The 15,418-nt window shown below is 43.7% G+C and overlaps 1 protein-coding gene across 10 annotated transcripts in view; it reads right to left on the bottom strand.

Moving 5' to 3' along the window:
* sorcs2 (sortilin-related VPS10 domain containing receptor 2) overlaps positions 1 to 15,418 on the bottom strand; it is a 327,128-nt gene that overhangs the window by 169,803 nt on the left and 141,907 nt on the right. The window lies entirely within an intron of this gene.

Below are 15,418 nucleotides of genomic sequence, written 5' to 3'. Positions count from 1 at the left end.
CAGCTATAAGTGAAAAAATTTGCACAAGAGAATGTATTTTAACTTCTGCTCTGCGTCATGAGGCATCTAATGAATGTATCTCCCTCGGTCAACATAAATAGCATAAACTCGATGTAATCCCGCATGTTCAGCTCCGACGGCGAGATCTCCTCTGCCTGCTCCGTATCTACGCCGGGGAGCCGTATCTTATTCCCGACTTGCCTTGGGTGTCATAGCAAGTACAGTCTGGCAAATTTATCAATTTATATTCAGTGCTGCTTGCAGTCAAAAGAAGAGGAGTCCCAAAGAAAAAGATCAATTTTCCAGTTTTAGACCTCGGCTTTCATCACTTCTCTCTCCCCCCCTCGCTCTCTCTTCCTTTCTCTAGCGCCCAGGGTATCTTTTCTCCTCCTTTCTTGCCATGGAATTGGGGGAAGATAAGTGGAAAATGTGAGAAAGAGAAGCTGGAAGATGCCCAAAAGAGAGATTGTGAGTGAGGGAATTGGCTGGAGTGTTGATGAGAGAGAGTGAGACAGAAATAGATAATAGGCACTAGATATAATGTGTTCTCATACAATATAATGTGTATCTATATATACATTATTACTCAATATCATGTCTTTGTAAAGTTAGCGTGCAACTGTTTTATTCGACTTTATCTCCTCTTTGATGTGTGAGCTCATCCATCATACAGCTAGCCGATAGAAACACAAGCCGGTGTAGACGCACGATTTACGAGGTGAACACCTTCTGAGCTTTACGAACAGAAAACCGCACCTGGCCCAAGGAGCCGCCCGAAGAACTTGGATGAAATATTGCGGCCTACGGTCTGTTTTTATGATCAAATAAAAATCCCATGGATTATTTACACGTTAGACACCGTGGCAACTCAGTACCATACCCCACTGACATGATGGAGAGCGTTCCCCGAGCCGGTAAATACTGAGTATCTACATTAAATATATTTTTGAAAAATGGAACTCCATGCACAAGTTTTATGATCAAATATAAAGTGTTAAGAGGTACTCATTGGTAATACAATCTTTACAGAAATCCACGCAGACACAAGCTCTCCAAACAGCAAAAAACCTCTTGAACCCTGCCCTGTGAAAGTATAATTTTAGGCTTCTCTGTAATGCCAAAAAAAGTCATGAATGTTATGTCTCTTATCTGGTTCCCCCCACCCCATAGCAATGACACTCCTTGATGACGGCAACCCATAGGACCCAAAGGCCCTCCACTAACAACATCCTGTTGCCAGACACCACAGGACACCCTCAGAAGGTGTCCATGTCCATTCTTTGATAAGTCTTCGAGGCACAAGGTAGACTTATACAATATTAGGTCATAATGTTATGCCTGATCAGTGTATACTGCCTTAGCCAAATGAAGAAACCTCAAGTATTCTGAGAGTTTACCGCTTAAAAACCTGTCTCAGGACCGAGGTAGGAGCACCTCTTAGCAGGCTATAAGAATTACTTCAGAACTAATAGTTTCCTTCACCAATGAATGCACTAAATTGTTTTCTTCTATAAATATTTGAATAACATTGGTCCAATATAATGTAAAACATGCATTTTTTGATATTGGACAATCCTGCATTGACTCTAATTGACTTTACTGCTGTGCCATGACGCTTTTAGCAGGAAGTCGACTAGTCGCCGATCGCGTAACAATAACAACACGGATGCCTCAGAGAAGTCAGGTGGGGAGCCCGGTGGTTCATCAAGTGTGTGGAAATACTTCACTAAAGATGAAGCCCATACTACCGACATGTCAATGTAAATGGTAAATGGCCTTGCTTTTATATAGCGCTTTTCTACCTATTGGTACTCAAAGCGCTTTACAGTCATAGACACATCTACCCATTCGCTCACAAAAGCACTCACACATTCACACACCAGTGCCATGCACTGGGAGCAACTGGGGGTTCAGTGTCTTGCTCAAGGACACTTCGGCATGTGGCACATTCCGGGGCTACAATATGTAATCACAAAAAAATGAATATAGATTACATTGTTACAAAGCATTACTGTGTTTTTATGTGTGACGTCAACTTTAAAAAACGGAATCATATGGCTTTCACTACATATTTGGAAGTCGTTCAACCCCTAGGTCCATGTAGCTGCACCAATTTACTGTGCAATGCCATTTTGTCTTTACACTACGTCAAACATTTTGGGTGATGATCCCCAAAACCTACCCTCAAACATCCTGCACCACCACGGCCCTGCAGAAACCTATCGTAAACCCCAGGTTCTGCAACCATGCTCTGCCCGGCGGGAGATTAGCTGGGATTCAACCGGTTCTGTTGCACCAGAAAGGCAGTTTGTTGGTGGCGGCGGTGGCGTTACATCATCAAGACGATGATGCAACCCGTTGCGTCCTAAAATCCCCTTCCGTGCATGAAACCTTAATTTGCACTTGAGGTTTCGGCTAAATCCATCAAGCTCTTGTCTTCACACAGATGTGAGCCTGTTTCAATGAATCTAATGTGACAGGCGCTGCATTTGGGAGAAAAGTAGAAAACTGGGAAAAGGTGCAAAGCCAAAACATAGTTCAGCAGCTTGACGCCAAATATACAAAGAAAAGGTATATATCAGTCCCGTTCTGAGACATTTAAATCAAAAATGTGAAAGATGTAGTTAACTAATAGCCGTGCAGCTGTATTTCTCCACATAACCTCCACATGTTCCCGTAGTTCCATCTGAAGTGCTCTGAATAATCCCCAATAAGGTCTGGGAGACACAATGCAACACACAGTTTTAGAGCAGCGCCGCATTTTATTTGCTGATGCAAGTCCCATTTTTCTGCTACCCTTTTATTGTTTACTTATTCATCACGCCGTCCTCCCATCCTCTCCCGGAGTAAAAAACTCGCCGTCTACATCAGCGGCAAATCAGCAAAGAGACCACGGGGTTATAACATCTGCCCCTCCTCCGCCTGCGGCATAAATCAACCATCTCTATCTCCTCTTTCTCCTCATTTGTCTATACGCCGGCGTTCCTCACACACACACACACACAATACTCGCTCACGGTCAATCAATCTCAAGCGTCTGGCTCACGGTCTGTCGTCTGCAGTTAGCGAAGGAGGGGGAGGATGAAAAGGAGGCAAGGGATGTTGGAGAGAAGCGGGAGGAAGGAGAAAATAGGAGGGCAATTGCAAACATAAATCTATTGTGTTAATATTTATCGTGGACGTTAGCGCAGACTGGAAGTCATTGTGTAGGTGAGGGGAAAGGGAAGACCGGATGTCTGGGGTAGACACTAGTGAGAAAAATGTTGAGAAAAGAAGGGAAGAAACAGAAAAATGTGAAGCTAATAATACCACTAAAGAGGTGGCTAAATACAGATGACATGAAAGCCCTATCAAAGGCATTTGGTGTCATATTTAAAGGGAAATAAAAATAGAAAAATGAAAGCAAACATTGTAAAGAGTGAGAGGAAGTGTAAAAATGGTAAAAAATAAAGTTCCTGTTTGATCAAATAGTTCCAGGAACTAAGAAGACTGTTTTCAAGAACTAAACTGGCGGGAATTGTGTCTCCTTTGACAAAGAGCATATAGTATTAATGTGTAATTCAGTCCATAGATACATTATGTGGGAAACAAAAAATGAATATCACCTTGTGTGCTAGTCTAGCTAGTGCTACTAGCAGCTCAAGCTAGGCACCTATAAGCTAACAGGCAGCGCTAGATGTGAACTCAAGCTGCTGATACAGAAGGCAACAATCTCAGGGCGCCGCCAAAAACCAAGGCGCGGGAAGCAGCCATTGCCGGAAACCATTCTCTGATGGAGAACACATGCAGGTTATTTCCAGGTGTAAATGAGGTCTTTCAGTCCCTTCTGCACATCTTCACTTGAGTTTTCACTGCTTCTGAGTTCACGTTAGTTGATGAGTCTCTAAAAAGTGCACAAAAGTTGGATTTGTTTTCGCTTTTTCGACAAGAAGCACCCGAGGAACTGTTCCTCTAAAAACTTCCTGAGTTCCTGAGAAGGTTCCTGGATAACTGAAACAGTTCCTGCAGGGAAAGGGGCCAAAGGATGGCATGGAGGGGGACAAAAAGCTAGGAGCAAGTTGAACAAGGAAATAGCTAATAGTCATAAAAGCTGATGCAACCAAGACAAAGTAAGCAGGTAAATATCAGGGTCTAGGTACAAACAGGTTAATAGGCGGACCCTGGCGCCGTAGCCAACATGCACTTCCCGAGAAATGTAACTACACATCACAGCAACGTAGACCACAAGAGCTGTGATTGGTCCACTTGGTAGCAGCGTGTTTCCGCTTCAGTATTTCCGGCTCCTTCTCCATCTCCAAAATTTTTGAATTGACTTGTTTTGGGATCAATGAAGGTGGGAACCAGGGGTGGAAGTAACGAATTACAAATACTCACATTACTGTAATTAAGTAGATTTTTTGGGTACTTATACTTTTCTGAGTATTTTTTTAAAGTGTGTAATTTTACTCATACTTGAGTACAATTTGCAGCATGTAATCTACTCCGCTACTTTTAGAATTAAAAGTCGCTACTGAGTACGCCCCCAATCCGCGACCGCGCCAATTGATTAACGTGATGACGTAAGGAAAGGACAACTCCGCAGCTGCGGCAGTACACAGCCAGAGAGCGCTTAATTGAATGAAGATTTGGAGGGAAAAAAGCCAAAATGGAGAAAAAGAGAGTTTAAACTGTTCTGTGCATTGACATCTGAGCGAAAAGGGAGAAAGTAAGAGCCAGAGTGGAGGGACAGATGCTGACTTTGTTGTGTTTACAGATGTGATTTGAGTACAAGATGCTTTTGAAGTCACTCTCTGGACTGACTTTATTTTGACTTTGATTGGTTACATGTGACCACGTGTGACATGTGTGAGGAATAACAAAAGGTTTGATTTTGTTTTATCTATCTTTTAACAAAAGAAATATTTGATTTTGTTTACAAAAAAATTTTCTGCCTGCTATTGATGTAATAAAACATCTGGTTGAAAAGTAATTAATACTCTGAGTAGTTTTTGAGAAGAGTACTTTTTACTTTTACTTAAGTATTTTTTTAAGACCAGTACTTTTACTTGGAATTGAGTATAATTTAAGCAATGTAATGGTACTTGTACTTGAGTACAAATTTTTAGTACTCTTTCCACCTCTGGTGGGAACACATCGAGGAAAGGTTAACTGAGGAGGTTCGGAGATACAAACATTTGTACGACTCGTCTTCTGCGAAATTTTGGCAAAAGTTTCAGTCGCCATTGTTGGAAGTGAAGCAGGAAGTGGAAACAAAAATGAACCCGACTGGCAAAAAACAGTAAGAGTAAAGAATTCTCTGGCGGGTATCCAAAGACAGTCTGGTAATGTCTGCGTGATTAGCGGTATATAAGCAGAGGGAACTGATGAGTATGGACACAGCTGAGCGGGTAAGGTGGGGAAGGGTCAGGTGATTATGGTGGCGAACATGGCGGGAAGGAGTGGCCGGAGAGTAATTTATACACATGGAATACAGAAAGAAGATAATATGTGTGAAGATGGACATGAGAAGTAGGAAGAAATTCACACAGGTGGGAAAAAAAGCAACAACCCATCAATAACTGATAGGTGGATGGATAGTGTGGCAGTAGATGGACAAGGTGGAGGAAGCCTGACGTTAATGAAAAGGATGAATAAAGAAATAGGTGGACGGAGGAAGAAGAAACTAAAATAGTGATTTTTTTTTTTTTTAGTGCAGCACTACAACTCACCAGGCTAGTACTGTTTGTAACCCTATACATGCGTAAACCTACTGGGAGACGTCAAAAATTGAATTCCGTGGAACAAAACTTAGCTCTCCTTAATCAGGAAGGGACATTATACAGGGATTAGTGGCAGCCATATTTATTTTTAGACTCCACGCTTAAACAACTAGGCCAGTTAAAGAGCTACGTCAAAACTGATACGTCTCCTCTTTGGCGGTGGCGGCCTCTGCATAGAATACAAATGTTGACTTCAATGAGAGATTCATTTATACATTTCACAACACACTGTGTGACTTATACAAAGCAGAAAAACACAGATTTCAGACTGCCCCGTCTTTATTTTCTCTTCCTCTGATGTCTGCTCTTATATTCAGTCTACTTCAGCTGCATTGAAATATTAACCAAGCCCCATTAAACTCCAGAGTGCAGCAAACACATATGGCTCTAAAATTCAGAGACAAGCACATTGCAGCATTTACATGCCTGCAAAAGCTGCATGACGGAGAGTTCAGAGCCCGGGCTCCCTCCAGGGCGAGCCAGCAGATAGCAGTGTGAGTCAATGGATCTGGACCGCTGCCTATTGATCCGAATCGGGGGGATCGAGGTCAGGTCAATCCATTTAGGGCCCGGGCATGCGAATGGGGCTGAGAGCAGCAGAGCCGATTCCCCCCGGGGCCTCTGCTGCGGCGCGGGAGGACAAACACAAGAGCCCAGCTGGACGGAGCATGTGGGTCAATAGCTGCGATCAATGCTAGGTTAAAGATGATCACAGCTAATGCTACGCTATAATCTGAATAGACTGTGGAAATATGATTTATCACGCTCCGCAGGGACCCGCAGCAGTAACACTGCGGATGGAATATGAGACGGAGCCGACGGTGTGAACGACGGTGCAACAGTAAGAAGACAGGATCAGCGAAGTCAAGGTCAATGTGGAGACAGGAGCAGAGCTGGATTAACCTGCTGGGTGTCAAACATACCCTGAATGTTAAACAGAAACGAGGTAGAATGTCATTTCCACTTCACCTTAAGATTTATTACTCTGGAATGTCTTATGCAACGGTACACCAATCAGGCATAACATTATGACCACCTTCCTAATATTGTGTAGGATCCCCTTGTGTCTCAAAAACAGTTAAGAGTGGACATGGGCCTTCTGAGGGTGTCCTGTGGTGTCTGGTAACAGAATGACGAATGTTGTTAGTGGGGGCCTTTGGGTCCTATGGACTCAGGGGAGGGGCCTCTTTGGATCAACCCATAGATACTTGATCAGTTTGGGATCTAGTGAATTTGGAGGCCAGGTCAACACCTTGAGATTTTCATGTTTTTTTGAGTTGTTCCTAAACTGTTTGTGTGTGTGTGCCTGTGTCTGGCTGCTGCCATCAAGGATTGAAATTGCTATGGGGTGTTGGTGTCTGGTCTGGTCCAGGTGGGTGCTACATGTCTAAGTAACATCCACACCAATGAATTGCAGGTCTAAATGTTTTTCCAGCGGAACACTGAATTGTCACAAGATGGTCAATGTTATTCACATCTCCTGTCCTGCTATGGCTTTTTGACGTTTTTTGATGTGGTCATCTGTTTAAAACTTAACTAATGAAAAAAACTCACATGATTGGTTAACAAGACAGGGGAGCATTGGAAAAAAGTTGCCGCCAACTCAACTTTGATAGCCAGTCGGTCACATGGTGAGAAGTGTCATATTGTCGCTTCATAAGGTTGGCTTCCATTGAAAATGAATTGAAACCTGTTGCCCTTCGTGTCTGAGTCAGTGAGCAAATCTGAACAGTTGTCTGCTATCAGTGAGATGCATGTAGACTGCTGATAAAGGAGGTGCTGATCAGCTGAAAGGAAGACATAAAGAAAACCTGACTCTACCATGACCTGGTACTTGCTGCCTTAAATGCATCCTGTCTGTGTCATGGTGTGTCTAGTTTCATATCAAAGAAACGCCAACAGAAAATGCATGAACTGTGGCCTTTGTGCATTTATAAAAATCCAATACGGAACCTTTTTCTCTGTGACCTGTGATGATCTAAAGTTTATTTTTTTTTTTGTCATGCAAAATGAGTTGCTTCCTGACTGAGCCTCAGACCCTGGCACTTGTCTTTTCCGAGGCTTCAGATGAAGCATGCAGACTCAGAAATCGAGCAGTGCTTCCATGCAATGGCGGCGTGGGCGGACCAAACGTCTGTGGCGGAATCCAAAGTCGATAACCCTCCGGCGACTGTTAGCGCTAGCTTCTGCCGGCTAACCTTGCCACCGACTGTCCCCGGTTCACGGTTACACCATGCGCTTATCAGGCCATGTGCAGGTCTCAGATCAGTGTTTGGGCAGAGAATAAAAGGAAGGCTGCTACTGTGCGGTATATGTAGAAAACATGGCTGCAGGGACAGAACGAAGAAGAGAAAGCAATGGGGTAATGGGTGGTATTCATGTAGCTCTGCTGTGGTTAGACCAGTGTAGCTTTCCGCCCTGCAGCACGTGCTGTTCCATGTCAAGCTGTGCCAAAGGGTCACTTTGCATGTCTTTTATTTTTGTTTCAATAAAAAAAGAAAACCTACAATTTATTTAGATGCCACACAGCTCAGCTCTGCTCCACAGCAACATTAGTATGGGAGCCACACACACATAAGAGACTAGCTTAACTTTGTATATCCAAGTCTTTTCACACAGCTAGTTTCTCAGGAAAGGGGATGGACAAACACTTGGTTAAACCCCCAGGGGCTGAGAGCAAAGTGCTCCATCAAAGTATGTCTGTAAACCTACTGAATTATTGACCATTGATCACACAGAAAGGAGCCAGCATGGCCACATCGTAACTGTCATATCTTAGGAGTCAGCAGCTCTGAAATGGCCCTGAAATGGGGATAGAAGCCTGAATGAAAAGAGACTTCAAAACAGAAGGAGACTTTGAAAGCCTGGTTTGGAGAAATAGTAAATATCAGCTTGCGTCAGATAAATTGAAGCATAATTTTTCAGGGTCAAAGTGGCCTCATTGAAACTGATCCTTAAATAATGGAAACTGACAAGCATACATTTGTACTGACTAGGTTCTTAAGGTGGTTTGTCTTCCACAAATTCCTTTCCCCAAACATACCATAGATACCAAGCATTACTGTAAAAACCGTTTTGAAAGTTTGTTCAAATGTGAGCAATCCAAAACCAAAGACACTTGGTAATTACACATTCTTGACATTACAATGAAACCCAACATGGCAACCTCCTTGGAGCTCTGCAGCTCCATTTGATCCCCCAGAAGACATAGCCAATTCCAATTTTTAAAGTCGACGTCGACTAGTCGATGACATCACACCTAAAAACACAGTAGAAAGTAATGCTTTGCAACAATGAAATCTATATTCTTGACCTGAATACATATTGTAGGGTCTCACACGAAGGAAGCTACAGAGGCTACTGTCCGCTGTAGCCCACGATAACACCATAAACACAGTCATATGCTGCTCTCGCTCCGTAAACTCGCAGCTCTACCATAACTTCTGTCTCTCGTATGGTGCATTCACTGACATCAAGGACAAAAAACATGGTCTACCACAGCAACAATGTCAACTAATAGAACACAACAGAACGGAACATAACCACATGAGCTTACTTTGCTCTGCAGATATGTATAGCCTATATAAATCGGCATCGTCGATAGCATTTAATAGTACTTCACAGCGTGTTGTAAGATTGGATGATAAAAAAAAAAAAAAAAACATTTAAAAAACGCGGTATTTCTCTAAAGCCTTATTCCGATATGCCCCCACCCTGAAGCTCACTCCCTGGGTTCCTCCATCTGAACATCAGATGACAACCATCGGTTTCTACATCTTCCTTCATCCCATCCCCCCAACCCTTTCATCCTATCCCATACCTTTCCCTCCCCTTAACCTGGTCAAAATTAAATGCAGTGGCACATTTGTTGTGTCTCAGGACTGACATTTCACGGTAGTATAGGCTTCATCTTTAGTGAAGTATTTCCATACACTTGATGAACCGCTGCAACTTTGCTTCAACAACCCACTGGGATCCTCACCTGTCTTCTAGGAGGCGTCAACAAGTCAACTAATGGCCACTTGCGCAGTTGATACAGAACTGCTATTAGGACACAATTGATCCGAGCAACATTAATAGCTGATGCAAACTTGAGGTATTAATAAGCATGGAGCCGAGTTTAAAGTTCTCGTGAGTTCTTTTTCTTCACATACAAAGGTAACACAGATAACACCCTCCTCTCATCTTATTCATCCCCACATACTATTTTAAGGCATTTTTCCATAAACCGAGTGGCCTTTATTACTACTGAACTGCTTTTACCATCATTTTGTTCACGATTATTCCCCAGACCCACTCCTCTTTGAGAGCAGACAAAGAAGGCAAATTTTGCCTTAGAGAAAAATGCTCCATCTACTAATATATGCTCTATGTTGACAGCCAGAAAGAGATCGTAGGCGGTATTATTTCACAGACAGTTATTGCACCATCAGTCACAGGAAAGAATGGGGTAGTCTGTCTGAGATTACAGAAAATGTTCCTCATCACAGGAATATCATCTGAACATAATGTGTCCATATCTGAAGATCTCACGTCTCCCTTTGAAGCTCTTTGAACTGCCAATCACCGAAATGCTGACGGTAAATCTACAGTATCACTCAGTCTATGACTCTTTTTCTTATTTTCCTTTTCTTAAAAAAAAAAAAAAAAAAACTCTTTTCATTGCATGCCTGCGTTTACTCATCTCAGTGTCTATTTTTTTCCTCCCCGCTTTGTTCTTTTTGGGGGCTTTGTTCTTTTCGGGCTTTCTTCTTTTTCCATCTGGGTAGGTGACTAAAGGCATTTTCAAAAACTACTGTCAATTTGTTTTCACCTCACTCCGAGCTGTTGTTGTTGCTGCTGCAGATTTTATCCACTGGATCAAGTTACATGTTAAGCTGTGAGTGTGGTGAATTAACGAAGGTTGGATTAGTAGGTGCTTTAGAAATAAACTTTCTATGTAAAACCTAAATTACAAATCAGAATGCACAATTCTTTGGAGAAACAGAGAAATGTTCCACCACTGAGAAAACTTTATAGCAACTACTGCAGATTTGAAAACCACAATACACATAAACACATTAATACATTTATCTATTCAACAAACAAGGTCTGCATGAGAAATTTTGAATAAAACAGTCTTCACTGATCGTTTTGCATCTTAAGGCTCATTTAAGGTACTGCTTGGATAGACGCCATAACCTACGTAGCCTACGCCACTGCGAGCCATTTATACTTGTGGGCTCAGCGGTCTGGCTCGCATTGTAAAAACGCCACCCAGACCCTAGTTGGCGCTGTGTCTTTTTTGCCAGTCGGGTTAATTTTTTTTTCTACTTCCTGATTCAACTTTCAAGAATGGCGATTGAAACTTTCTCGGAAATTTCGCCAAGATTTTGCCCAAGACGAGTCATACAAGTGTTTTTATCTCCAAACCTCGTCAGTTAACCTCTCCTCGATCTGTTCCATCTTTATTGATCCCAAGCAGTCAATTCAAAAATTGTGGAGATGGAGAAGCAGCCGGGTCTGTGCTGTCGCCGTAGCTACATCATCAGATTGACATAGAAGCCTAAACAGCCTATTATTCTAAAACCTCCCTTGCTGATCGAGCAACTTCCCGAAACTTTAAAGACTGATAAAGATTTGCAGCATTTGCACAAGGGCACTAAAAGAGTAGTGGAAGCAGAAGCCTTGAGCTAGTTTGTTAAGTCCTTATCTCTCATTTTGACCCCTCCACTCTATGTATAAAGAAAAATTTAAACTCCGCCATCACTTGACTCTCCGCCTGAAGCAATATCTTTTCTGGTTCTGTCAGTCCTGTGCTCACTTATGAAGTGAATATTGTGATATTTTATATATTAAACTGGTAAACCCTCCTGGCTGGGGAGTGAATCTTGCTGGATCCAGACCGGAATGTTACGCTAAAGGAAAAAAAAAAAGTGTCTATTATAAGTGCAATTATAATAATAATAAAATAAAAGTGCAATGTCATGTCGTTCTTTCTTTTGGCAGATCGGGATGTGATCACATAAAGTGGGAGGTTTGAATATTAATGTCCCAGTATCAGGTTGGATTCCTGACCTGCGTTTCCTAGCATTTTATTACACACTTAAAGACATCATTAAATAGCTTACCGGCGAGCAGAAATAGTGTAGCACTCAAAAGGGGCTGCGCAGGAACGACCAGCCCGGAAAAGAGTGGTGCCTTCCTCAAGCACTGTCAGTTTAAAACAGTCCACTATAATAGAGCCGAATATACTTTGCTGTTCATCAAAATCAAATTTTAGTTCTGACAACAGGCAGGAAATCACTGGCGCTGCTCCTCTCTGAGGAGATGCCACGCTGAATAGTGACCGAAGACATAATTGAGGACACCGGCTCAGAAGGTGGTTTGTCTTCGGTGGCCTCTGACTTTGACGGGATTCCTCAAGGTGATGCTGTTTTTTATTTTTATTTTTTTTGCAGAGGTGGTGACGTTAAGACCGTTTTATAAACCCACAGATGAGTGTTCAGATGCCGCCGAGTGTTTTCGGAGCGTCCGTCTTTTTAAAAACATGCTCAATCATCAGGGGGCACGGCATTTCAATAGGGATCAGATTTGGATAAGCCGTTAATGGACCACGAAATAAACCACGGGATACGCCGGAGTCGACCAGAACTGCTTTAATTTTCTCCGACACCTTGGATGCTTGAAGTGATTTGACTCCTCTGCGCTCACTCGCCATTTGCAGGATGTTTTCGAGCCGCTTTGATACGTAGGGACAAAAGTCAGTAGGGACAAGGAGGCAGGATCACCGTAGGAAACATCCATCTATATTTGCAAAGATTTCAGATTGCTTTCCCAGTTGGAGTTTTATCATTTCATCTGTGGCAAGAGGTATTGCTAATATTGGTTGAGCTCTTCATTGGGTGCTAACTGTTAATGAAAAATAATATGAACAATTAGGTCTGTTGGTTTAGATTTTGTTCAGTCTATGAACTGTCCTTTTCAAATTCTGGTTTGGCAACAGACCAGAGGAAACACAGCTGAGGGAGCACTACTGCATGCCATTCGCCACTATACTATATTACCACTGCTTCCAGTAATGTTGATGCGCCAAGCTGCCATCTTGGATCTTGAGGTCACGTTAAACAACCAATTTCAAATCCACCTTTTGTTTCTTGAAGCAGGGCAATGTTTGGACCTGGCATTCATTGGTGTGGATGTTCCTTAGACAAGTAGCACCCACCTAGACTAGACCAGGCACCCCCACCCCATAGCAAAGACACTCCTTGATGGCAGCAGCCCAAAAGGTGTTGACCTGGCCTCCAAATTCACTAGATCCCAAACTGATCAAGTATCTGCAGGATGATCCACAGAGGCCCCTCCCCTCAACCCAATTGTGCTCTCAGAGAGTGTAAGAAACAAGCCCTGCTGTAATCTCCAAGACGGGCTGGCAGAGATCCAGTAAATAAGTAGCACAAGAAAAGGAGGCTTCAAAATCACTATTAGCATACACTTGAACCTTCATTTATATCCCACACTAAGCGCTCAGCAACAAGAAAACGGACCTGTGCAAGCACTCGCCCATCTGACGCGCCCCTGGAGACGACTGGGGGGAGAGACAGAGAGTGTGCCAAGCTTCCAGACTCAAAGTTTATTTACGTCTCTATTTGTGTTGAAATGTGTCAAGGGTCCTTGGGAGACCTCTCCTGCCGAGGGCCTTGAGCGGCCCTTTAATGGAGCCCTCGGTGATGCGATGGAGAGAGAGAGAAAGAGAGGACGACATTGTCTCCTTCTGAAGACTCTCCTCTCTCTCTAATTGCCTCAAGTCCTATTGATTACCAGAGGCCCCTCACACCTTTCCCATGTGATCCCTTCGCGCTGTGTGTAATCCCTGCACAGAGCTTACAGACCCACTTGTCTGCTGTTTTCTGACGTGATTAGCCGTATTGATCAAAAGGCCCTCACGTGTGTGCGCGTGATCTCTCACAATTTGGATGTTAAAAAGGCGCGTAAGAGTGCATAACAATGCCTCGTTTCAGAGTCCGCACGCACCGACTGGCGCCGGGCCTCCGTCCACTGCCTTCCACTCGACACTTTCTCATGCAACAATAGCAGAAGCACACCCACGCACGCACGCTGATTCCGGCAAGCAGCGCTGAACCTTTCCATCACTCACCTCCTGCCAGGCCTGGAGGTGTGTTTAAGCAGCAGCTTGATCCTCGGCACATATTACCAGACATCCCACTGTCACAACACACACTCTCGGCGCCAGTCACTCTCTTTCCCCCGCTCGTCTCGTTCCGTCCCTAAGGGAAATTAAGATGACTCCATTCCCATGCAATTAAATGCTCCCATGCTGCCTGGCCCTCCGCTGTTCAGTGTGTGTGTGTGGGAAGAAGATGCGATGGCAGATCCTGTGCAGACAGCGGGAGTGGGGACTGGAGCAGGAAGTGAGAAAAGTGACTGCATCTAATCTTCCTCCATCTCCCCGACCGATCGATCGGAGGAGCCCTGGACCCGGGCGATAACGGCCGCCAATCAGAGCAGGCCGCCTCGGCGGGCAGTCCAGTCGTATCGCGGCTTAAGTCACCTTAACTGTACCTCTTGGCCCTCACTTCAGCTTATCTGCTGCCTGCTTTTTGAAATTCAGTGGAGTTCTGGGGCCGTCTGTGGATTGAATAACTGTGAGGTGTGTGGGGGAGGGTGCATGTGGTCAAAGGATGTTGGATGACTAAGAGAGTGCAAAACGACAGAAGTGATGAGGAATTACAAAAATATTAGACGCTATCATTCAGCCAATCTCTGTCGTGGGGTGTACACAATGTGGACATCCCGCCAATTTTCTTTTTGGCCAGGATTCCTTGTCATTCCTTCATTTTGGTCTATACTGCAGTGTACACTGATCAGGCATAACATTATGACCACCTTCCTAATTTTTTGTAGGTCTCCCTTGTGCCTCCAAAACAGTTGTGACTCACCAGAGGATGGACGTGGCGCATCCAGAAGGTTGTTAGTCATAATCATTTTTGGGTGTGTGCCTGTGTCAGGTTGCATCCTGCTGGAGATGGATGCTGCCATCAAGCAGTGTCATTGCTATGGGGTGGGGGTGCCTGGTCTGGTTTAGGTGGGTGCTACATGTCTAAGTAACATCCACACCAATGAACGCCAGTTTCAAAAGTTTCCCAGCAGAACACTGGATTGTCACAAAATGGTTAATGTTATTCACTTCTCCTGTCAGTGGTCATAATGTTATGCCTGCTTTGGACATGAGGTCCAGTTTGAAACAGCTGTTTTCTGGAGAGTCTGGAGGAGAGCTTTCTCAAGCTCGAGGACAATAACCAGCGGTGTCACCTGGGATTCAGCTTGAGACTACAGACTTACAACAGAGAGCCCACATCACCAACCTGAGACACGGGGCCCCATTAGACGTGAAACTTTATCAGAAAGGTCGAATATTATAAAAGAACGATGCTTTACGAGAAATCTAAGGAATCAGAACCAAGGAACGTGACTCAAATCTGTCTGGGGCAAATTTCCCAAGTTCTCTAACCTTAGTATCCACAATTTTTCTCTGACACCGGGAAAAGGACATTACAAGATGTCTTTAGTACTTTTATACCAAAGTTCTACGTGCTCACAATGTCGTATTTACCATAGTACCACTTAGGGGTGATAGCTTTGTGTGTTAAGGTTGTGTG

This window comes from Chelon labrosus (genome assembly GCF_963514085.1).
Source record: "Chelon labrosus genome assembly, chromosome: 1".
Taxonomy (NCBI): domain Eukaryota; kingdom Metazoa; phylum Chordata; class Actinopteri; order Mugiliformes; family Mugilidae; genus Chelon; species Chelon labrosus.
This window is presented reverse-complemented; position numbering and strand designations above follow the sequence as displayed.